Source organism: Phaenicophaeus curvirostris, chromosome 8, assembly GCF_032191515.1.
Source record: "Phaenicophaeus curvirostris isolate KB17595 chromosome 8, BPBGC_Pcur_1.0, whole genome shotgun sequence".
In the NCBI taxonomy this organism is placed as follows: domain Eukaryota; kingdom Metazoa; phylum Chordata; class Aves; order Cuculiformes; family Cuculidae; genus Phaenicophaeus; species Phaenicophaeus curvirostris.
The window spans coordinates 13,651,139-13,668,849 of record NC_091399.1 but is presented as its reverse complement, the minus strand read 5'-3'; the positions used below and the strand labels follow the sequence as shown (position 1 = coordinate 13,668,849).

The 17,711-nt window shown below is 41.3% G+C and overlaps 1 long non-coding RNA gene across 1 annotated transcript in view; it reads right to left on the bottom strand.

The window, feature by feature from the left end:
- LOC138723481 (uncharacterized) overlaps positions 1 to 17,711 on the bottom strand; it is a 56,287-nt gene that overhangs the window by 37,932 nt on the left and 644 nt on the right. The gene's annotated exons all lie outside the window — the stretch shown is intronic.

Sequence of the window (17,711 nt, the reverse complement as noted above, 5' to 3'; positions counted from 1 at the left end):
CATCCATCTACTAGTGCAACAAAATAAATTACAAAGTGTACCTGGGCTGTGGAGCTCTACCACATGTCAGTACCACAGCCTGGTGAATTCAGCCTGAGAGGCGTGGACACTTTCAAGCCGTGGAGCTGTGGATGATGTGTCTACATTCTTCATCTTGTTGCAGAGAATCATTCCTCAAATGTAACGTTGAGCTAATGTCAGCATTAACCAAGAAAATGTGTAGCTGTGTAACAGCAATTTGAACTCAGATTTCAGGAGTGATCTGCAACTATTATACTAACAAAATGCACTTTATTTCATAGTCCACACCTACTTTTAAATATCTCACAGACCCTTAATGCTTGGGAGGTTTCTGGTTGGTGAGAGTTGATTTCTGGGTTTGGTAATAATTCATTTACAGGAAGGTTAAAAATTGTATGCCAATATATGCACTTGCACCATATTTCTTTAAATATGTTCCAGGAAATGCCATACTCATGAACTGCTCTGTAATGTAAGCCTTCAGACTGGAGCAATTCATAAGAACTTGAGAACAAAAAACGCTTTTTTCAGCAGGTAGAGTTAATCAGGAAGTGAGTACATGCCACATTACCATCCCCTGAGGGTTTCTAGTGCTCAGAGTAGGGCCTGTTTGTTGTTTTGGTGGGAAAGCTGTCACAGGACAGACCCTCATTAGAGCTCCATTTTCACATTCTCTGGAGTTCAGAGCAGAAGCTTTGCCATCTCTGTAGGGAGACCTGTATTGTTGGTAACCCAAAATGGACTCAAAGGAAAATTCTCAGCCCTATGGTCCAAAAAGTTCACCGGGTAAGAAGCAATTCACGCTAAGGATAAACTGTGAAATACATTCTTAAAAGCATATTATTGTCATTTTTTATTTGAACCTGGTGCTGGAAGTAGACATCTTTCTTTGACACAAAGCCCCTTGTCCCACTACCAGTGTGAGTGCCCCAGGGACAAAACTGCAGATTGGTTTCCAAGTCTATTTTTGGAACAGTTTGACAATCAGAAGAGGAAATGTGATATTCAAATCAAATGGGTAAAATTTTCAGTAGAAGAGGTGATGGGGGGAGACTGTTCTAATAAAACGAAGACTGTAATTAAAATATCCCAGTTCAGAGAAGCTGTGCATGGTCCAGCACCCGCTGAAGTCACATGTTTCTACCTGCTGACTTTGGTAGGGAATAAGGCTGTAGGGGAGCTCCTGGGGGACAGAAAACCAGGGGCTGGGGCTGGCATCCCTCTCCCAGCATGTCATGGGGAGCCCACACAGCATTACGTGCTACAGTGGGCCGTGCACAAAGTGAGCAGAAACCTTGCTGCAGCACGCACCCCCTAGCACTCAAGCTGCCCAACAGTATCCAGTGAGATTATCCACCAGGGAACATTTACCCAACACCATTGCATGGAGACCTCTAAAAGCAGTAGTTTAAGGGACATGACAGTCCTAAAGATTGCACTTTTCTTCTCACTGCTGGAGCAGACTCAATTAGAACAAAGTAAAGAATTCCATCAGGCTGGAAATAAACCTCCAAACACAGAGAGATGCACCACTGGAGCCTGGCAGGCATCAGCCAGATGTGATACAGACATTCAGGATGTACCTGTGGGGTATTGCTGCGTGCAGCAGCTCAGCATAGGCTGGACAGACACTGAAATCCAGTTCATCCTAAGTTGTTTCCAACACTAAAGGAATATAAATATATTCAGAATATAAATAGGCAAACCTAGATTTGTTTACAATTAACAGAGAAAGGTTTCTTAGTGTTTTAATTAAGTTATTTTTTATTTGTATGGTTACTTAGTGCTCATTTGCAAAAGTGGAAGGCTTTTATAGCTCTTTTGCCATAGAACTAAAACAAACATTATCAGGTGACAGCACAACTCAACCGCACTGAAGAGAAGGTGCAATGCTCATTTACAGAGCGAAGGCTCCAGGGTACTCTGTGTTTCCAAATTAAAATGGACACACTGTAACCTTTAGTCTCAAGAGGATAGACTGGTATAGAAAGTTCTGAAAACCCACTGCTGATCCAAAACCAGCTGTGCCTTTGTACTGACTCTTCTTGTAGAGCATATTTTACACGTTTTCTTGGCTTGATTCATGAAAGAATGTTCCTGATCATACACAACACACTGAGTATGAAATTTAGCCACATGCTTCTTTGAGCATCTCTGCATCTACCTCTGCTCCAAAAATCCAAATCTCAGTGTCATTGGCACTGAGGGCAAGTCGGTGTTCTGAAACATACCTATTTATGGGAAATCTATACTGCTCTGCTTATCCAAGGGTTTGCCTAGATAGGACAGACGGAAGCAATTATACTGCTGTAACTGTGCACTAAATCTCTATGGTCACATTAATGATGCTCCTTAGTACTAAAGTACTTATTTGCAGTTCAGATTAAATTGGTTTGAATGCAATATAATTATTATACTGATGTATCATAAAGGAAATATTCCTTTGCAGACAGCTTCTAAGAAGTGAAAGGCTTTTCTGCCCTGGAAAGCACTAGGCGCGCACAGATAATACATCTTCAGATTTTTTCTTCTACTGATTACCTGTATCTCTTTTAACAGCCCATGTGTCAGGTAGTTTGGGCTAATGAAGGGGGCATAGTTGCAAGAGAACTAGTATCTCATCTCTGGTTTTCACATGCTATGAGTGACACCAGGTAAGTCACTTGTTCTTCTTGCTTTTGTGTTTATTGGTAGCACCAGTATTTTTTCTGGCACGTCAACAGAGGAGAGATGACAGTTTAATACAGCTAGTGTTTAATTTCACCAACTCTGATACTTTTTGTTCTTAACATTAACGAAAATAAACCAAAATAACTATGGCTCCAGTGTTCCATATTACCACAGTCCCCACACAAATATGACTCCTCTGTTCAACATATTCAGTCCCGACATTTGAAATAGGTTTGCATATTCAGAAGCAACCAGCCAAGCTCAAAACTGAGCGCTTCTGTGTGAATCTAACTGCTGTAATTCTCCAGAGACAGGTGAGGAAGAGCAAAGACACATTTGAATAAACTTCCTCTGAAGCCACAGAGGAAGAAGTTCTTTGTTTTGGTGTGGTGTTTTACCTGCAGTGCTGCAGGGATGTACTATGGTGACTGCCATCTCAGGTGTTCAAAACTAGATCCTACAACACTATATCTCACCCAGGAGACAAATGGGATACACAGTAGATCCACTACCTGGTTTAAATGACCTTAAAGTCTATTTGTTGATAGGTCAAAAACCACCCTTGTGTATTTAAAAGACTCAAGTGTGACCAAAGAGCTGTGATGTGCCACTGCTGCAGAGCATGATGGGTTGCTGCAGAAACAGCAGCACCTCCCAGCCAGGCACTGGGTCATGGGAACACATACACCTCTGGAGACCCCAGTGCTGTGTCTCCCACTCATTTATCAGCCTCTGCCACAGCTCCATGTTCCCAGTAAAGTCTTCATGTGGTCTCCATAGGCATCGGTCAGAGGTGTTTGTCCTTCTGCCCTCGTTCAGGCTCCATTAGCACTAAGCTGGTGCAGTACAGCAGTCGGATGGTCTGGGATGGGCCACTGTGATTGGGGCAGAAAAGCAAAAATATAATCAGCTATGAGGAGAATAAACCACTCCGGTGTGTGTGCTGCCCTTCACTTCTTCAGCATACTGTGCAGGCCTTAACTAGCAGGCTTTCAAATGTAGGGGATCAATAATGTCATGTATTCAAGGGCTGGATGCTGCCTGGACTGTCAAAATGACTCCAGGCTTCCTTTGGGGTAGCTAAGTCAGAGACTCCTTTGCTGAGGTTGATTTTCTTTGCTTGCTTAACTGACAGGTGGGAGCTAGGGACAATCTTCCTTCTTATTTTCAGGTGCCTGCTAGCACATAGGGATGTGGGCACAGCTGCTGAAGAATCCAGCAGATGCCCAGCCCCAGCAAGAAGGTAAAAAACAGACACCCTTGCATCTTCGTGGCACCTGTGAGGCATGCTGTGCAGGGAGCTCCACAGTGGGGACAGGTCAGCCTGACACAGAATCACCGAATCGCTAGGTTGGAAAAGACCCACTGGATCATTGAGTCCTACCATCCCTATCAATCACTAACCCATGCCCCTCAGCACCTCAAAACACCACCAAAGCCATGTCTCTACCACCCTGGCACTCCACCATGCTGCAAATGCTCTGTCAAGAGTATGACTGCCCTTTGCCCTCCACTTTGGGTCTGGACCCTGCATGATGCCCTACACTGACTACACATTGCAGCTGCCTGTGTTTCCTGGCATGCAGGAAGCATTTCAGAGACAAAAAGTCACCAGGAACATGAAAGGTAAACAGCTTGACATAAATGAGAGAAAGACAGTGCCCCTCCAAACCCAACCTGCAAATAAGTGAAAAAAGCCAGAGCTCCCAAGACAGTAGTCTGAGATAATTCAGATTAAAAGCCAGTGATGTGCCATTGTACTCCTGTGAGCACCTTGGGATATAAAATTTTCCCCTAGTATTTTTGAATAACAAAGTGTGAATCATGTGGAAAGCCACGTGGGTCCTTCTCCAGCACTGGCCATGGTCAGGAGGCTCAGACAGATGATACACCCTGCAAAACACACATGAGAAATGAAATGTGATGAACGTGTCAGTGTGTCCCATTAGAAAGAATGAAGCAAGGTGGAAACATGCTAGCACACAATCCTTCAGGTCAGCTTTACCATTCTTCAGATATTATATGATCTGGAAAGTGTTAAATTTCAACTGTCATCATAATCTTTCAGGAACATGAAACTATTGACCCTTTTTTTTTCTCATAACATGGAAAAATTCTATCCATACTGTTCTTCACAAAGAGTGAGAATGAAAAAACCCAGGAATATCTCACATCAGAACAATGTTGGCTAAATAAACAGTAAAGTGAATATACATAAAGATAGCACTTGCATGTAACTCAAGAAAAACTTAGCCTTACACACTGAAATGTCCGCATGAAGTCCTGGGCTCATTGAGATTTAGAGTTTTATCCATTGAGAATAGGTGGGAGCCTTAAACATAAGAAAAGAGATTTCAAGTTTAAGTCACCAATAAAGATAACACTTTGACACTTTCTGCATTTTAATATCTTCATGTTTTAACAAGAAAGTCAACAGTATCCCAAAATGCTTAAGTTAGCATCTCTCAGATATTGACAGCTTAATAAAATACGGGTGTCATGTGCTGCAAATATTTCATTTATATAATCAATAATCAATTCACGATCTTGCAGGTACTAAAATGTGCACATATTTATGTGACAAATGCAAAGAAATCCATTTTTCATCTGTTGGCTGATGAACATATTTTAAAATCAGCATTCATTATTTTCAGAGTATATATAAGTATGACTCGTGTATGCATCACATCATGATCTAAGGACCAAGGTAACTCTTCAGCTCTATAGCTGGGAATAAGATTGCACATATTAGCTAAACTGAACAAATATGCCACCCTTTGAAGGCATGGGGAATAATTTGAGAAATTAAGCTACACTAGGAAAAGAGATTGCACAGTCAAAGAGATAACAAAGACATGTTAGTTCAGCCTGATATGGCTATCACATTTTGGGGGTACTTTTAAGAAAAGTACTAGCTCTTCAGGAAATGCTGAATATTTACCTTCAGAAAAACTCAAGCCCATCTGAAGGCACCAGATAAGAAGGCAGCCCTTACGATAGAAGTCTTGGATTTCACTTCTACTGTGCCAAGAGACTTTCTACCTCACCTCAGAAAACCTGTAAAATACTAAATTGCAAGGTGGTTTATTGCAGGCCACATGGATTTCACAGCATCAGGATCAGATAAATATCTGGAAGACAGTAATGAACCACAGTGAGAACACTAGTTTTCTTTATGGCTTTCTTTCAGCTTGTTTTAAATGTGGTGCTTCCTTCAAGTTTTAATTTCATGCTTGGTACCCCAGCACTGAACAGGGAGTGGTGTAGGTCATCCAGGGCAGCATCTTAAACTGCATTGCTAAGAGTGTTCCAGGCAACAAGAAAAGTAAGAGATGAAGGGCATTGTGCACTTTTTAGGTGTAGGTTGTCAGTGAAGTTGATGACAGGATCAAGTGCCTGTGGGTTAAAATCAGAGGAGCCCACAAGAAGGCAGATATTGTGATGGGAGTCTGTTATAGACCACCCAGCCAAGAAGAAGCAGCTGATGAGCTCTTCTATAAACAACTGGGAGTAGTCTCAAGATCACTATCTCTTGTCCTTGTGGGAGACTTCAGTCTTCTGGATGCCTGCTGAAAGTACAGTACAGCAGAAAGGAAGAAGTCTAGGAGGTTCCTGGAGCACGTGGAAGACAACTTCCTCACACAACTGAGTGAGCCAACAAGGGAAGGTGCCCTCCTGGACCTGCTGTTTGTCAACAGAGAAGGCCTTGTGGGGCATGTGACAGTTGGAGGACGTCTGGGACAAAGCGATAGGTTTTTCAGTTCTAGGTGAGGTGAGGAGGGGGATTAGCAGAACAGTCACTTTAAACTTCCAGAGGGCAGACTTTGGACTGTTTAGAAGGCTGGTTGGCAAAGTCTCATGGGAGACAGTACTTAAGGGCAAGGGAGCCCACGAGGGCTGGGCGCTCTTCAAAAAGGAAATCCTAGCAGCTCAGGAGAAAGCCATCCCCATGTTCCGGAAAAGGAGCTGTCAGGGGAAAAAAACAGCTTGGTTGAGCAGGGAGATCTTGAGGGACATCAAAATGAAGAGGAATATCTATGAACTTTGGAAGAAGGGACAGGTGTCTTGGGTGGACTACAGGCAGGAAGTGAGACTGTGCAGAGAAAAAAATCACTTCACTGGAAGCTGGCTGATGTTGTGCCCATCTACAAGAAGAGTCAGAGGGAGAACTCAGGAAACTACAGGCCTGTCAATCTGACCTCAGTGCCAGGGAAAGTCAGGGAACATGGAACATGCAAAAGAACCAGGTGATCAGGCCCAGCCAATACAGGTTCATGAAAGGCAGGTCTTGCCAAACTAACCTGATCTCCTTCTATGACAAAGTGACCCACCTACTGGATGAAGGAAAGGCTGTGGATGTATCTTCCTGGACTTCAGTAAAGTCTTTGACACAGTTTCTCACAGCATTCTGCTTCGGAAACTGTCAGCCTCTGGCCTGGACAGGCGCACACTCTCCTGGGTGGAAAACTGGGTGGATGGCCGGGCCCAGAGAGTGGTGGGAAATGGTGTGAAATCCAGCTGGAGGCCAGTGACAAGTGGGGTTCCCCAGGGCTCAGTGCTGGGTCCAGCCCTGTTCAATGTCTTTATCAATGACCTGGATGAAGGCATCGAGTGCACCCTTAGCAAGTCGGCAGATGACACCAAACTGGGTGGAAGCGTGGATCTGCTGGAGGATAGGGAGGCTCTGCAAAGGGATCTGAACAGGCTAGACCACTGGGCTGAGACCAGTGGTATGAGGTTCAACAAGGCCAAATACCGGGTCCTGCACTTGGGGCACAACAACCCTGTGCAGCTACAGACTAGGAGAAGTCTGTCTAGAAAGCTGCCTGGAGGAGAGGGACCTGGGTGTGTTGGTTGACAACCAAATGAACACGAGCCAGCAGTGTGCCCAGGTGGCCAAGAAGGCCAATGGCATCTTGGCTTGTATCAGAAATGGCATGACCAGCAGGTCCAGGGAGGTTATTCTGCCCCTGTACTCACCACTGGTGAGACCGCTCCTCGAATCCTGTGCTCATTTCTGGGCCCCTCACCACAAGAAGGATGTTGAGGCTCTGGAGCGAGTCCAGAGAAGAGCAACAAAGCTGGTGAAGGGGCTGGAGAACAGGCCTTATGAGGAACAGCTGAGAGAGCTGGGGTTGTTTAGCCTGGAGAAGAGGAGGCTGAGGGGAGACCTCATTGCTCTCTACAACTACCTGAAAGGAGGCTGTAGAGAGGAGGGAGCTGGCCTCTTCTCCCAAGTGACAGGACGAAAGGCAATGGCCTCAAGCCCCACCAGGGGAGGTTCAGGCTTGACATCAGAAAAAAAAAATTCATGGAAAGGGTCATTGGGCACTGGCAGAGGCTGCCCAGGGAGGTGGTTGTGTCCCCTTCCCTGGAGGTGTTTAAGGCATGGGTGGATGAGGTGCTGAGGGACATGATTTAGGGTTTGATAGGAATGGCTGGACCTGATGATCCTGTAGGTCTTTTCCAATCTAGTGATTCTGTGATTCTGTGAAGTTGCAATGCATGACACTTTTTTGGTACAGGCACTTATTTCCAGCGAACACTTTGGTAAACAATCATGCAGTAAAAATTAAAAATTACAGCCCGGGTGATTTTTCTGCCTTTATCCATTGCACCTTCATGATGGTGCTAGTCCATTTAAATGGCAAAGCAGTGCTGGATGCAAACAGCCTCCTTCTGCAGGCTGTCTCCACAGTTCAATTACCAGTGCTTTAACAGTGCTAATTAGCATTCCTTGGAGCTAGATCTCTTTGAGTGACAGGTAACCATGGAGAGCCACAATCCTGTAGGTGATCAGCAAGAGTCTGACTTTTCTTTTTAATTAAAAATTAGAAATGCCTTAAACAAAAATAGTGATTCGCTGATTTATGCTATTATCCCAGGGTTGCCAAGCTGGTGAGAATAACATTAGTGTTGTAAAAATGAAACAATTTTTAAATAAGTAGACTAGGGCGATAGAAAAGAAAGCAGGTTTATTATCCATAACAAGAGAATGCACTTGTAATGATGGTATAAAATAGTAGACAATTCTCCAGAGAGTTGGCATGGAGACCAAAAATAGGACACTTTCCTGAATGTGGGATGGGATTGCCCCAATTTATTTTAGATTTTAATAAGATAGAGGGTTAAATACTAAATCTCTTGCACAAATAGGCATTTCATAGGGATATCATTTCAGTAAACTTTAACCATGCATTATATTTTGAGAGATAATATCACATCTGGTCCAAGTGAGAGCCAAAATTGGAAATTGAATCAGCCAGATAATCAATTAGCAAAATTTTTTTCAATGTAACTATGCCATTTCAAGCCAGCTAACGATCTAGTTGTGTTTCTAGAAATGGACTCCAGCAGCAAAAATTTCATAGTCATATTTATGAAAACTGCAGTGGATCCAGATCAGCAGTGTTGACCCAATCTAATCTGAATATTATTTATCAATAAATAACGATGAAAAATTATAAGCTGAGCTTGCCAGAGATGGGGGGAATTTGTATATTGCCTATTTGTAATTATGAAATATTTTCCAAGACTGTAATCTCAACTGAGCACACTCGTTATCTGGTTTTAGATTCCAATGGCAATGACTGCATATAAAGCAATAAAGGGAAACGACTGAGCAAAAAATATTCGAATGACAATAATCACAATTCAGAACTCTAACCATTGTTCACAGGTAAAATCATGGCTGTTAATTATGAAGCATCAAATATCTATTCAAGGAGGATTTTTTTTTAAAATCTTCCCTGTGTCATTTCTTTTCTATATGCAAAACAATATTTACAACTTTGAGAGAGTATTCATGCTAGTAAAATTTTACTCTCTGTGGGAAGGAAGGAACTAAAGGTAATGGCATCCCTATCAAAATTCCTATTGGATTGAGTACCACTATTTCCTTTTAAAATCAGAATGGTAACCAAATAAATTAATTTTGGTAAATACAGGGAGGAACACTTTCCTAGAAATACAAGTAAAAAAAAAAGGGGAGGGGCAAAAAAACCCCAACTCATAGCTTTCTATCTTACCAATTATAAATATATAATAGTCACTAATAACATAAATATATAATTTTCAGCTCGTTTATTAAATATTTTAATGGATAATAAGGTATCTATCTATAGTTGTCACAACAGGCAACTAGCCAGGGCTAATCACAGTTTTACTAAAGTTCATAATACAGACAAAGAAAAATACTTAAGACAAAACGCATCTCTGAGTCTTATAGTACCTTTTTTCCCCATATTTACAGAAATATCACTAATGGATTTTTAACCCCCCCAAATGCTCTGAACTTTTTGTTTTGGAAGGAGACAATTTACAAGCAGAGAAATCAGGGAACTGACCTTGTGCCATCAAGACACTTAACAACCCAGCCCTGCAAGTTTTTATCCAAAGAGGAAATCTCAGCAGAGCTGCTAGCACCAAACTTACTCAGTCTCACGCAACCTGATGATTCCCAGTAAATTCAGTTTGACTCCCTACAAGTTATACACACATACATGCACATCTCCAGGTTTTTAGGTCTTGTAGTCTTCTTCTTACCCTAATATTTCAAAGAAATAATAAATCAAGATAATTAGAACTATTTTGTTCTGAACTCAGCCTACTTATGCATCTATGTAAAAATACTGTAAATTTTAGTCAGCAGCATCGACAGAAAATTCTTACTAAAAGACAATTGATTGGTGGAAAATAAATCTCAGAATAAAGGCAGCCTGCTTTTGATATCACGTTCTTCAGCCTGATTTTAAAGCTTTTCTGCTTTCTTTAATCTCTACTGAAATGCAAGGGGAGAAAGCAAGGGGAAAGAGACTTCTTACATAGGAATGGGGCAGGAAAATAAACCCACCAGTGTGTGGAATAACTGTTCTTGTCCTTGCTCATGGAAAGAAACTCTGCCTTTTAAAATCCACTAAACTGTTACCTACTTAAACAGAAAGCAGATTTAAGCAGCTACAAAACCCACAAGGATTCATGTCAGTAATTTCAAAATTTTGAAGAGTTATCACAAAGTGTGCAAAGCTTTGATTAGAAATAATCTTCCCAAACATGAAAGAATTAAAAAAAAAAAAAAGTGAGGTGTTTAGTTCAGAGTTATTTTAGTTAATAACATAGAGAATTAAACCTTCCATAGCATTATCGTGGTATTTAACAGTTTATATCCTGCTTGCTTCATTCACTTAAATAATCACATCCTGGCTATTTTAGGCTTTCAAAGATTAATTCTTCTATCCAAAGATGATTCATTTGCCTCAAGAACACTTTCAGCTCATATTGGTAGACAGGTAAGATAGCAACATGTTTATATCCTACTAGTAGGCTATAATCTAGTCTTTGCAGCACCAAATCCCATTTGAAATATGAAACAAGTTCTCTGCTACCTCTAATCTGAGGGATTAAATTCACTGGCAAAAGAAGCTGATAAATTCCCCAGAAAATGGCTCTTGGAATTTCTCAGCAGGGTTTCCTGGTATGATGGTCTTCATACCTTGCCCTGTGACTGTGGAGCTGAAGGGTTGCTAGTCAGAATCTCTTGGTTCCTTTTGCAAAACCTTTGACAAAATCTTGATCACTCTCATCCTTCCCAAAATCAATGCAAGCAATCAGATTCCCTTTGGCAGAAGTTACATCAAGATTTAAATATGCTTCTGTTACCAATTCTGTAATTGATTCTGGTGCATATTTTGGTACTAATAGATATTTATAATATTTCAGAATTTTATATAAGCTATAATTTCTTCTTTTCCCAGACAGAAACACACTGGCTATGAAAACAGAGTGGTGTTTTTCTGAAACCACACTCCGCTTCTCTTCTTTCAACTCTTGTCTCAGTCATCTTAAAAACAAAAATAACCTCAATCCAGTCCAGTCTTTCCATTAGTCTGCTTGTAGATAGGCATCATAGGGCAATATAAACAATATTTCATTTTTTTTTCTTTAAGTGTTCCATAACTCTTTATCAGCCTTTGATTGTGGAGATAGCTCACAAAAGCAGGAGTCTTCACAGGTGGCGCTTTAGCATGCTGTCCCTGTCCCTGCTGTGATAATCTCATCTTGCTTTCATCATTTACTAACATTTTGAAATGTTTACAATTTGAAACAACCAATTTTCTGAATCACATTACTGAGACTACTATAAATTTGCTGTTTAGAAGTCCCTCTGGATGACTGAATAATTATTTAGCTGAAAATACTTCCTTCAGGATAAGTAGCAAAATGTACTGAAAATATTAAATTATTAAAGTGAAAAAATTGCCTTACTGACAAACAGGGCATGACAAAAAACCCTCTCTGACAGGAAGCTACATGGTAAGTTTGTAATTTACCACCAAATTATACAACAAATATAATTCTATAATACATGTGTCTTGCTACAAAGCCCACACTGGCCAGAGTTGTCACTCCTTCTCTGGGGTTAAGGATTCCCCAGGGAGATGTGCAAGCCAGATCGCTCTGCAGTTCCAGCACAACACAGTCTCCAGCCAGCCTGCTGGCCTTTGCAGCTGACTACGGCACCTAGGAGATCATGGGCAGATGCTGCTCCACAACATATTAACGTTAAAAACTGGTACCTATATGTAATCCCTACACACTCCATGCTGAGCCATGTATCAGGAGTGCAATCTTCTCTTAATCTAAACTACACTAAACTGTATTTCCATGGACTCTGAAGAGCCATTGGTTGTATCCTACAGCCTGAGCTCAGAAACATCTATGCTCTTGGTGCTGAAGAAAGACTTTGCCTTGCTCCTAACACAAATGCAACCTAAGAGGTCAAAAGTTGAGTGCAATACTTGCTGTTATTAGTTTTCCTGTTATATTTTGTGTTATGTCCATTTTTGAGTTATTTTATAAAGCTGGCAAGCTGTGACTGGATTAATGATCTGCTCTCAGGCTTCTCCGTGAATGTACACGTAGGAGTAATGTTGTTTACATATGGCTACATTTTCTTTAAACGTGCATGGCACAAGGAAAGAGAAGACATAAGTCAGACATTCAAGAAAATAACTTTTACATCTCTTTTTAAAAGAAATTGTTGGAAAAGCTGCTAGCAGTTGCAGAATCCCTGCCTAGTTTGCCTTATCATTGCAGACACAGTGTCAAAATGCGATATACATCCAACACAGATGTTGCACTTTGACTTTTCCAGGAACAGAATAGGAATTGGTAATTAATGAAAGTGTACTATATTTGGCAGCAAAGAGCACATCTGAAAGCTGAGAAAGATAAGAAGTAGGATGCATCTTTTTATTCCAAAGATTACTTGCAAAGAAAGGAGATAGTATCCTGAATTCATAAATTGAGTTTAAAATGTATGTATGCAGGTAGCTATACACATGCTATGAGAATTTCAAATGCATAGGGGCTAAATCTAAATTTCAGTGATGTTAAAAAGGTGTTTGCCACTTTTTTCAGTGGGCCATAAATGATTTTATATTCAGTAGAAAGGGACAGAATGTATTTCTCTTAGGTACAGCAAACTGAGTATTATACAATGAAAGGATGCATTGTTTTGTTCCAACTAAAGAGAAATAGTTGATGAGTGAATAAGAGTGTGATCTAAAGCCTATTAAAATCAATGGAAAGATTCTCATTGACTTCTCCAGGCTTTGGATCAAGCCTCAAAAGAGCAGCTATTTCTCTCTGATACAGCAAGGAATCAATTCCCTCTCCCAGTGGTACTCTAAATAATTCAATATTTTGTCTCAGATCATTTCCTAAGAAAAATGATGAGGATGTTGTTTAAGTGGGTGATACCCTGAAGTGACAGAGTTTACAATACATTCAGCCATGTAAAATCTCCTCTGTGTTGTACGCCCGCACAAAGACAGGGCAGAGTCAAAGCAACATTCAGACACCCAAGAGCCCCTACCCACTCGCAGGTCGCAGGAAAACACATGGTCACGTTTCTCCTCTCTCTGGACAGAAAGAGCTCTGTGAATTTTGCTCAGTCTTGAGGAATACCTGCACTGTAATATTCTTTTAAAGAAGAAAAAATATTTTTTCTTTGCAGTAGAATCATGATCTATTAGCATAATTTGTTTTGATGAACACAGAAGGGCAAGAATTGCACTGCTGATTGTGTTATTATTTACCCACAGAAATTATACTCACAATTCTTCAATTCTTTTGCTTTGTAGAGTAAAACATAACATAGAAATTATATCTTTTTTTTTTCTGAGCTCTTTTGTTCTACATGTAAAATGAATTGGTAAAAAACAAATCAGCAATAGATTGAGAAACTCTGCCCCAAACCACAATAAAACCTGGCTGATTTTTTCTCTTCTGCCATAATCAGGTGGCTCTCTGCACACCTTTCCCCTGTAAATTGGAGAAGCCTGCCACGAGTTGTTTATGGGCTGTTTGAACAGGAGCTGCAGCACCTGTGCTGTCTCCCACGCACAGAGGCCGACAGGAGCACAGCCTTGCTCATAGCCACACTTTCTTTCAGCTGGCAGCAGAGCAGCACTAGGAGGTATTCTCCCCATTTGCACAGAAGGACAGCAATTTGCAATAAGCTGTTTTAAGGGTGGGAAAAAAAATTCCCACTTCTCCACTCCCACCAGGCAGCTACCTAGCAACAGTTGACAAATGCATAGGATGAAATTGGTAGTGAGCTGCAGCTCACGTGATTATCCCCCTTCTCTATCACTTTTGATTGAGTTACACCTGTGGGGAGCATCTCACCAGCAGCACCTCTGATGAGTGCAGATGTGGCAGCTCTGGCACATTTGCTCCTTTCCACTCCCAACACAAAGCACAGCCACAGTCCAGTCTTTCACCATCATCTGTGGAGAAATACTAATCAGCAGCTCTCTGAGTATGCTTCTATTTTCCTCCCAACCTCCTTGCTGTACATATGTGTACTCACACTCTTGCTCACTGTGTGTGCCTTCCAACTGACCTGGATTGTATTAGACAATATCTTTTGCTTCCAGGATCGGGCACTACCTCAGGTGCACGGTGGTGCTAGTCCCAAAATCTTGCCCTGACTCCTCTGCATAGCCTGGAAATACCTGCTCTTCCCTAAGACCAAGTAAAGACATAGGCTCTTCCCCTCGCTCAGGTCTGCTCAGTGATATTTTCTAGAGATCAGCTGGGTATTTCTGCCAAAGCCCACCTGTCTGCTCGTCTGGGCCATCTGGCTGCTGCTCACCACTGGCACAGCTAGGACAGCTGCAGGGCACAGCTGACAGCCCAAAAACATTCATGAAATCATCCTCATGGATGATACAGGATACACACACTGTCCTCTCAGATGTCAGGAAGCATGTGGCTTTGGCAAGGCCAGAAAAGGATGCTCAGCATCCTTGCTCTACCACCACACACAGCCCAGTTTTTGGGGTTTTTTTCCCTCCACTAAAGTACTTTTACTCTAGTGCTTCAGAATGTTACATTTGCTAGATTGAGTTGCTTCTCAAGAAAAAAGACTCAGAATATTTCTGATATGTTTTTCAATTTTGTCAAAGTGATCTTTTGATTTCTAATGGTATCCAGAGTTTTAGAAATTATGTATTTCAAAGATATATGTTAATAAACAGATAATGAAAAATAAACACTGACCAAAATTTTAGTCAGAGAAAAATTTATCTGTAGATAACTGAACATATTCCATTAATTTCCATTGTTCTATTCATCCACTATATTGCCTACTTTTCTGGAAAAGGCTTTTAAAAATGCAGTAATACATCATTAGTTTTGTATCTTTTAATTTAAACAGCTTTCCCAAATCTTCTAAATCAGATTCCCCAACCCAAGCTGATTTTTGATTAAGTAATTTGTTATAATACCAAAGGAGATTTGGCAAAATACGGTATTTATGTCTCATTGTACAAAAACCATGAATGACCTCTGTAGGCACGCACAGCAAATCAAAAAGATGATTTCATATGAACATCACTCGGTCATCTGAATTGCCATAATAATGTTTTGTGAGCAAACTGTAAGACTACAAGAAACAATTTCAATTCCTTGTTTTAATTAGCTTTTTTTTTTAAATAAAAAAGAAAAAACTCCCTTTTGCAGCTTTTTAATGAGCAACAGAGGAGAATAAATATTATATTTAGAAGCTTTCTTCTAGTATGAAACATTTGATCTATTTTATATGAAGCAGTTTACCTTTTTGCACAGAAATTTAGGCACTACACAAGACACAGGCTTCTCCCCCCCACCACATATGAGCACCATACTTAGCATTCAATGCCTTTTATTCTGTGTTCAGACTCCACAGCTTGACCTTCGCATCAGAAAGACCATGATACTCATTTGCGTGCATCACAACAGCCTCATCCATAAGGCACAGAGAACTGCCTATGTGTACCCCTGAACCTCCAACCATTCTAATCTCCTCAAAAAAATGGGATGAGATTCTGTCACAGCCCCTGGAGTAAAGGGAAAAGATAGCACAAGAATGTCATTGTTACACATCCCACAAAGGAAATTAGCAACCAAAACACCACTTCCTTTTCTAATGAGCAATTTTATACAGCAATGAATTAAGTAAATTTGAGAGTTGCTATTTATTACAAGGAAATTAAAAATGCTGAGAGCACACAGAAAGTAAATGTATTGGGGAAAACATTGTATCCAGTTCTCAAATCTATTAACCCCTGACTGAGATGGGGGAGGAACGTTCAGCTTCTTCTTTAACCAACCCCGGCTCTGTGTTAATAAACACTCCCCCTGCTGTTGATAAAAACCGGTGGCGCAGGAGACCCCACACTAGCTGCCTTGCCTCTTTTCCACTCCAAGCAAGGCTCTGTGCCTTCAGGAGGCCCCCAGCCGGATCCCACACTGTCAGGAGCATGTGTACACCCGCTCTGCTGCGAGACACACAAAACCGCACTGCAGCCCCTTTGATTCTGTACTTTCTGTCCCTGCCTAGATAACTTTTCAGAAGCTGACAGAGCCTTTACAATTTAATTGGTGTTGACACCTTTTGAAGCAATGCCTTGAGGCGCCGAGGGTCATTGTCTACTTTTTCCTGCTTTTCTGCGGCTGCCTCCATTTGGCTACCTTGCAGCCTGTGGTGCTATGGTGGCCCCTGCACTCTTCATTCATGTTTGTACTTGTACTGGGTCCCGTTACAAGGACCCTTGTTAAACGCTCAGCAGGCAGCACTGAATAGAGATTTTGACTATCTGGGATTTGAAGGCCTCTAGCAATAACAGAGAAAGCTGGGTAAACACAAAAGTATCCCAGTAGCAGTGGGGCGTTAACGTAATCACACATTTATGCCACGGGACCTCAGGACCAAGCTCCTTACTGCCGATTCACTGGCTATTAAGCCTTAGTAATTAGGTGGTTTCCCGTGACTTTTCTTTCTTGGGATACACCAACTATCATTTTCCATATGTCCATTTTTCCCAGAGAGGCTAATGCACCTTCACACATTCAATAAGCCAGGCAGGTGGCACCACATACCAGGCTCCGAGCCACCAAAGCCAATTCAAAACAAGTAAAGCAATTTGGTGTGGCATTCCAAAAGCTGCCCAGAAAACCTGGATCCAAAAATCACATAGGTCCCACGGTCTCATGATAGTGAACGCATCCCTCCAGGTTCAGTCCTGCAGTGCCCGCAAGCAGTGAAACTTATGGGCAGTCACATTCCCAAAGCAGCACGTGAACTGAAGACAAACAGGAGAGAGATTCTACCAGTACTTTGAGAATCATCTTTCATTTCATACACAATTTTTAATATGCATTTCTGTGACATTTTCTAGGTTTAAGTAATTAAGACTCTCACATTTCCTATTGAAAATGCAAAGGACTCTCTCATTCTATTTGGTTCTAAGCATCAGTTACCTTGGGGACACATATTAGTAAAATTAAGCCTCAAAACCTATATTAAGACACTGGATGAATAAGAGCATAATCAACTAAAATGGAAAATAATATCTCAGTTAGGTAAATTCGAGATACTAAATCATGGCCAGGATGACCTCAGTGAATTTGAAAAATTCCCTCCCCTCACAGAAAGCAGTCTTGATAGTCAAACCTAACAGCTGGACTTTGCA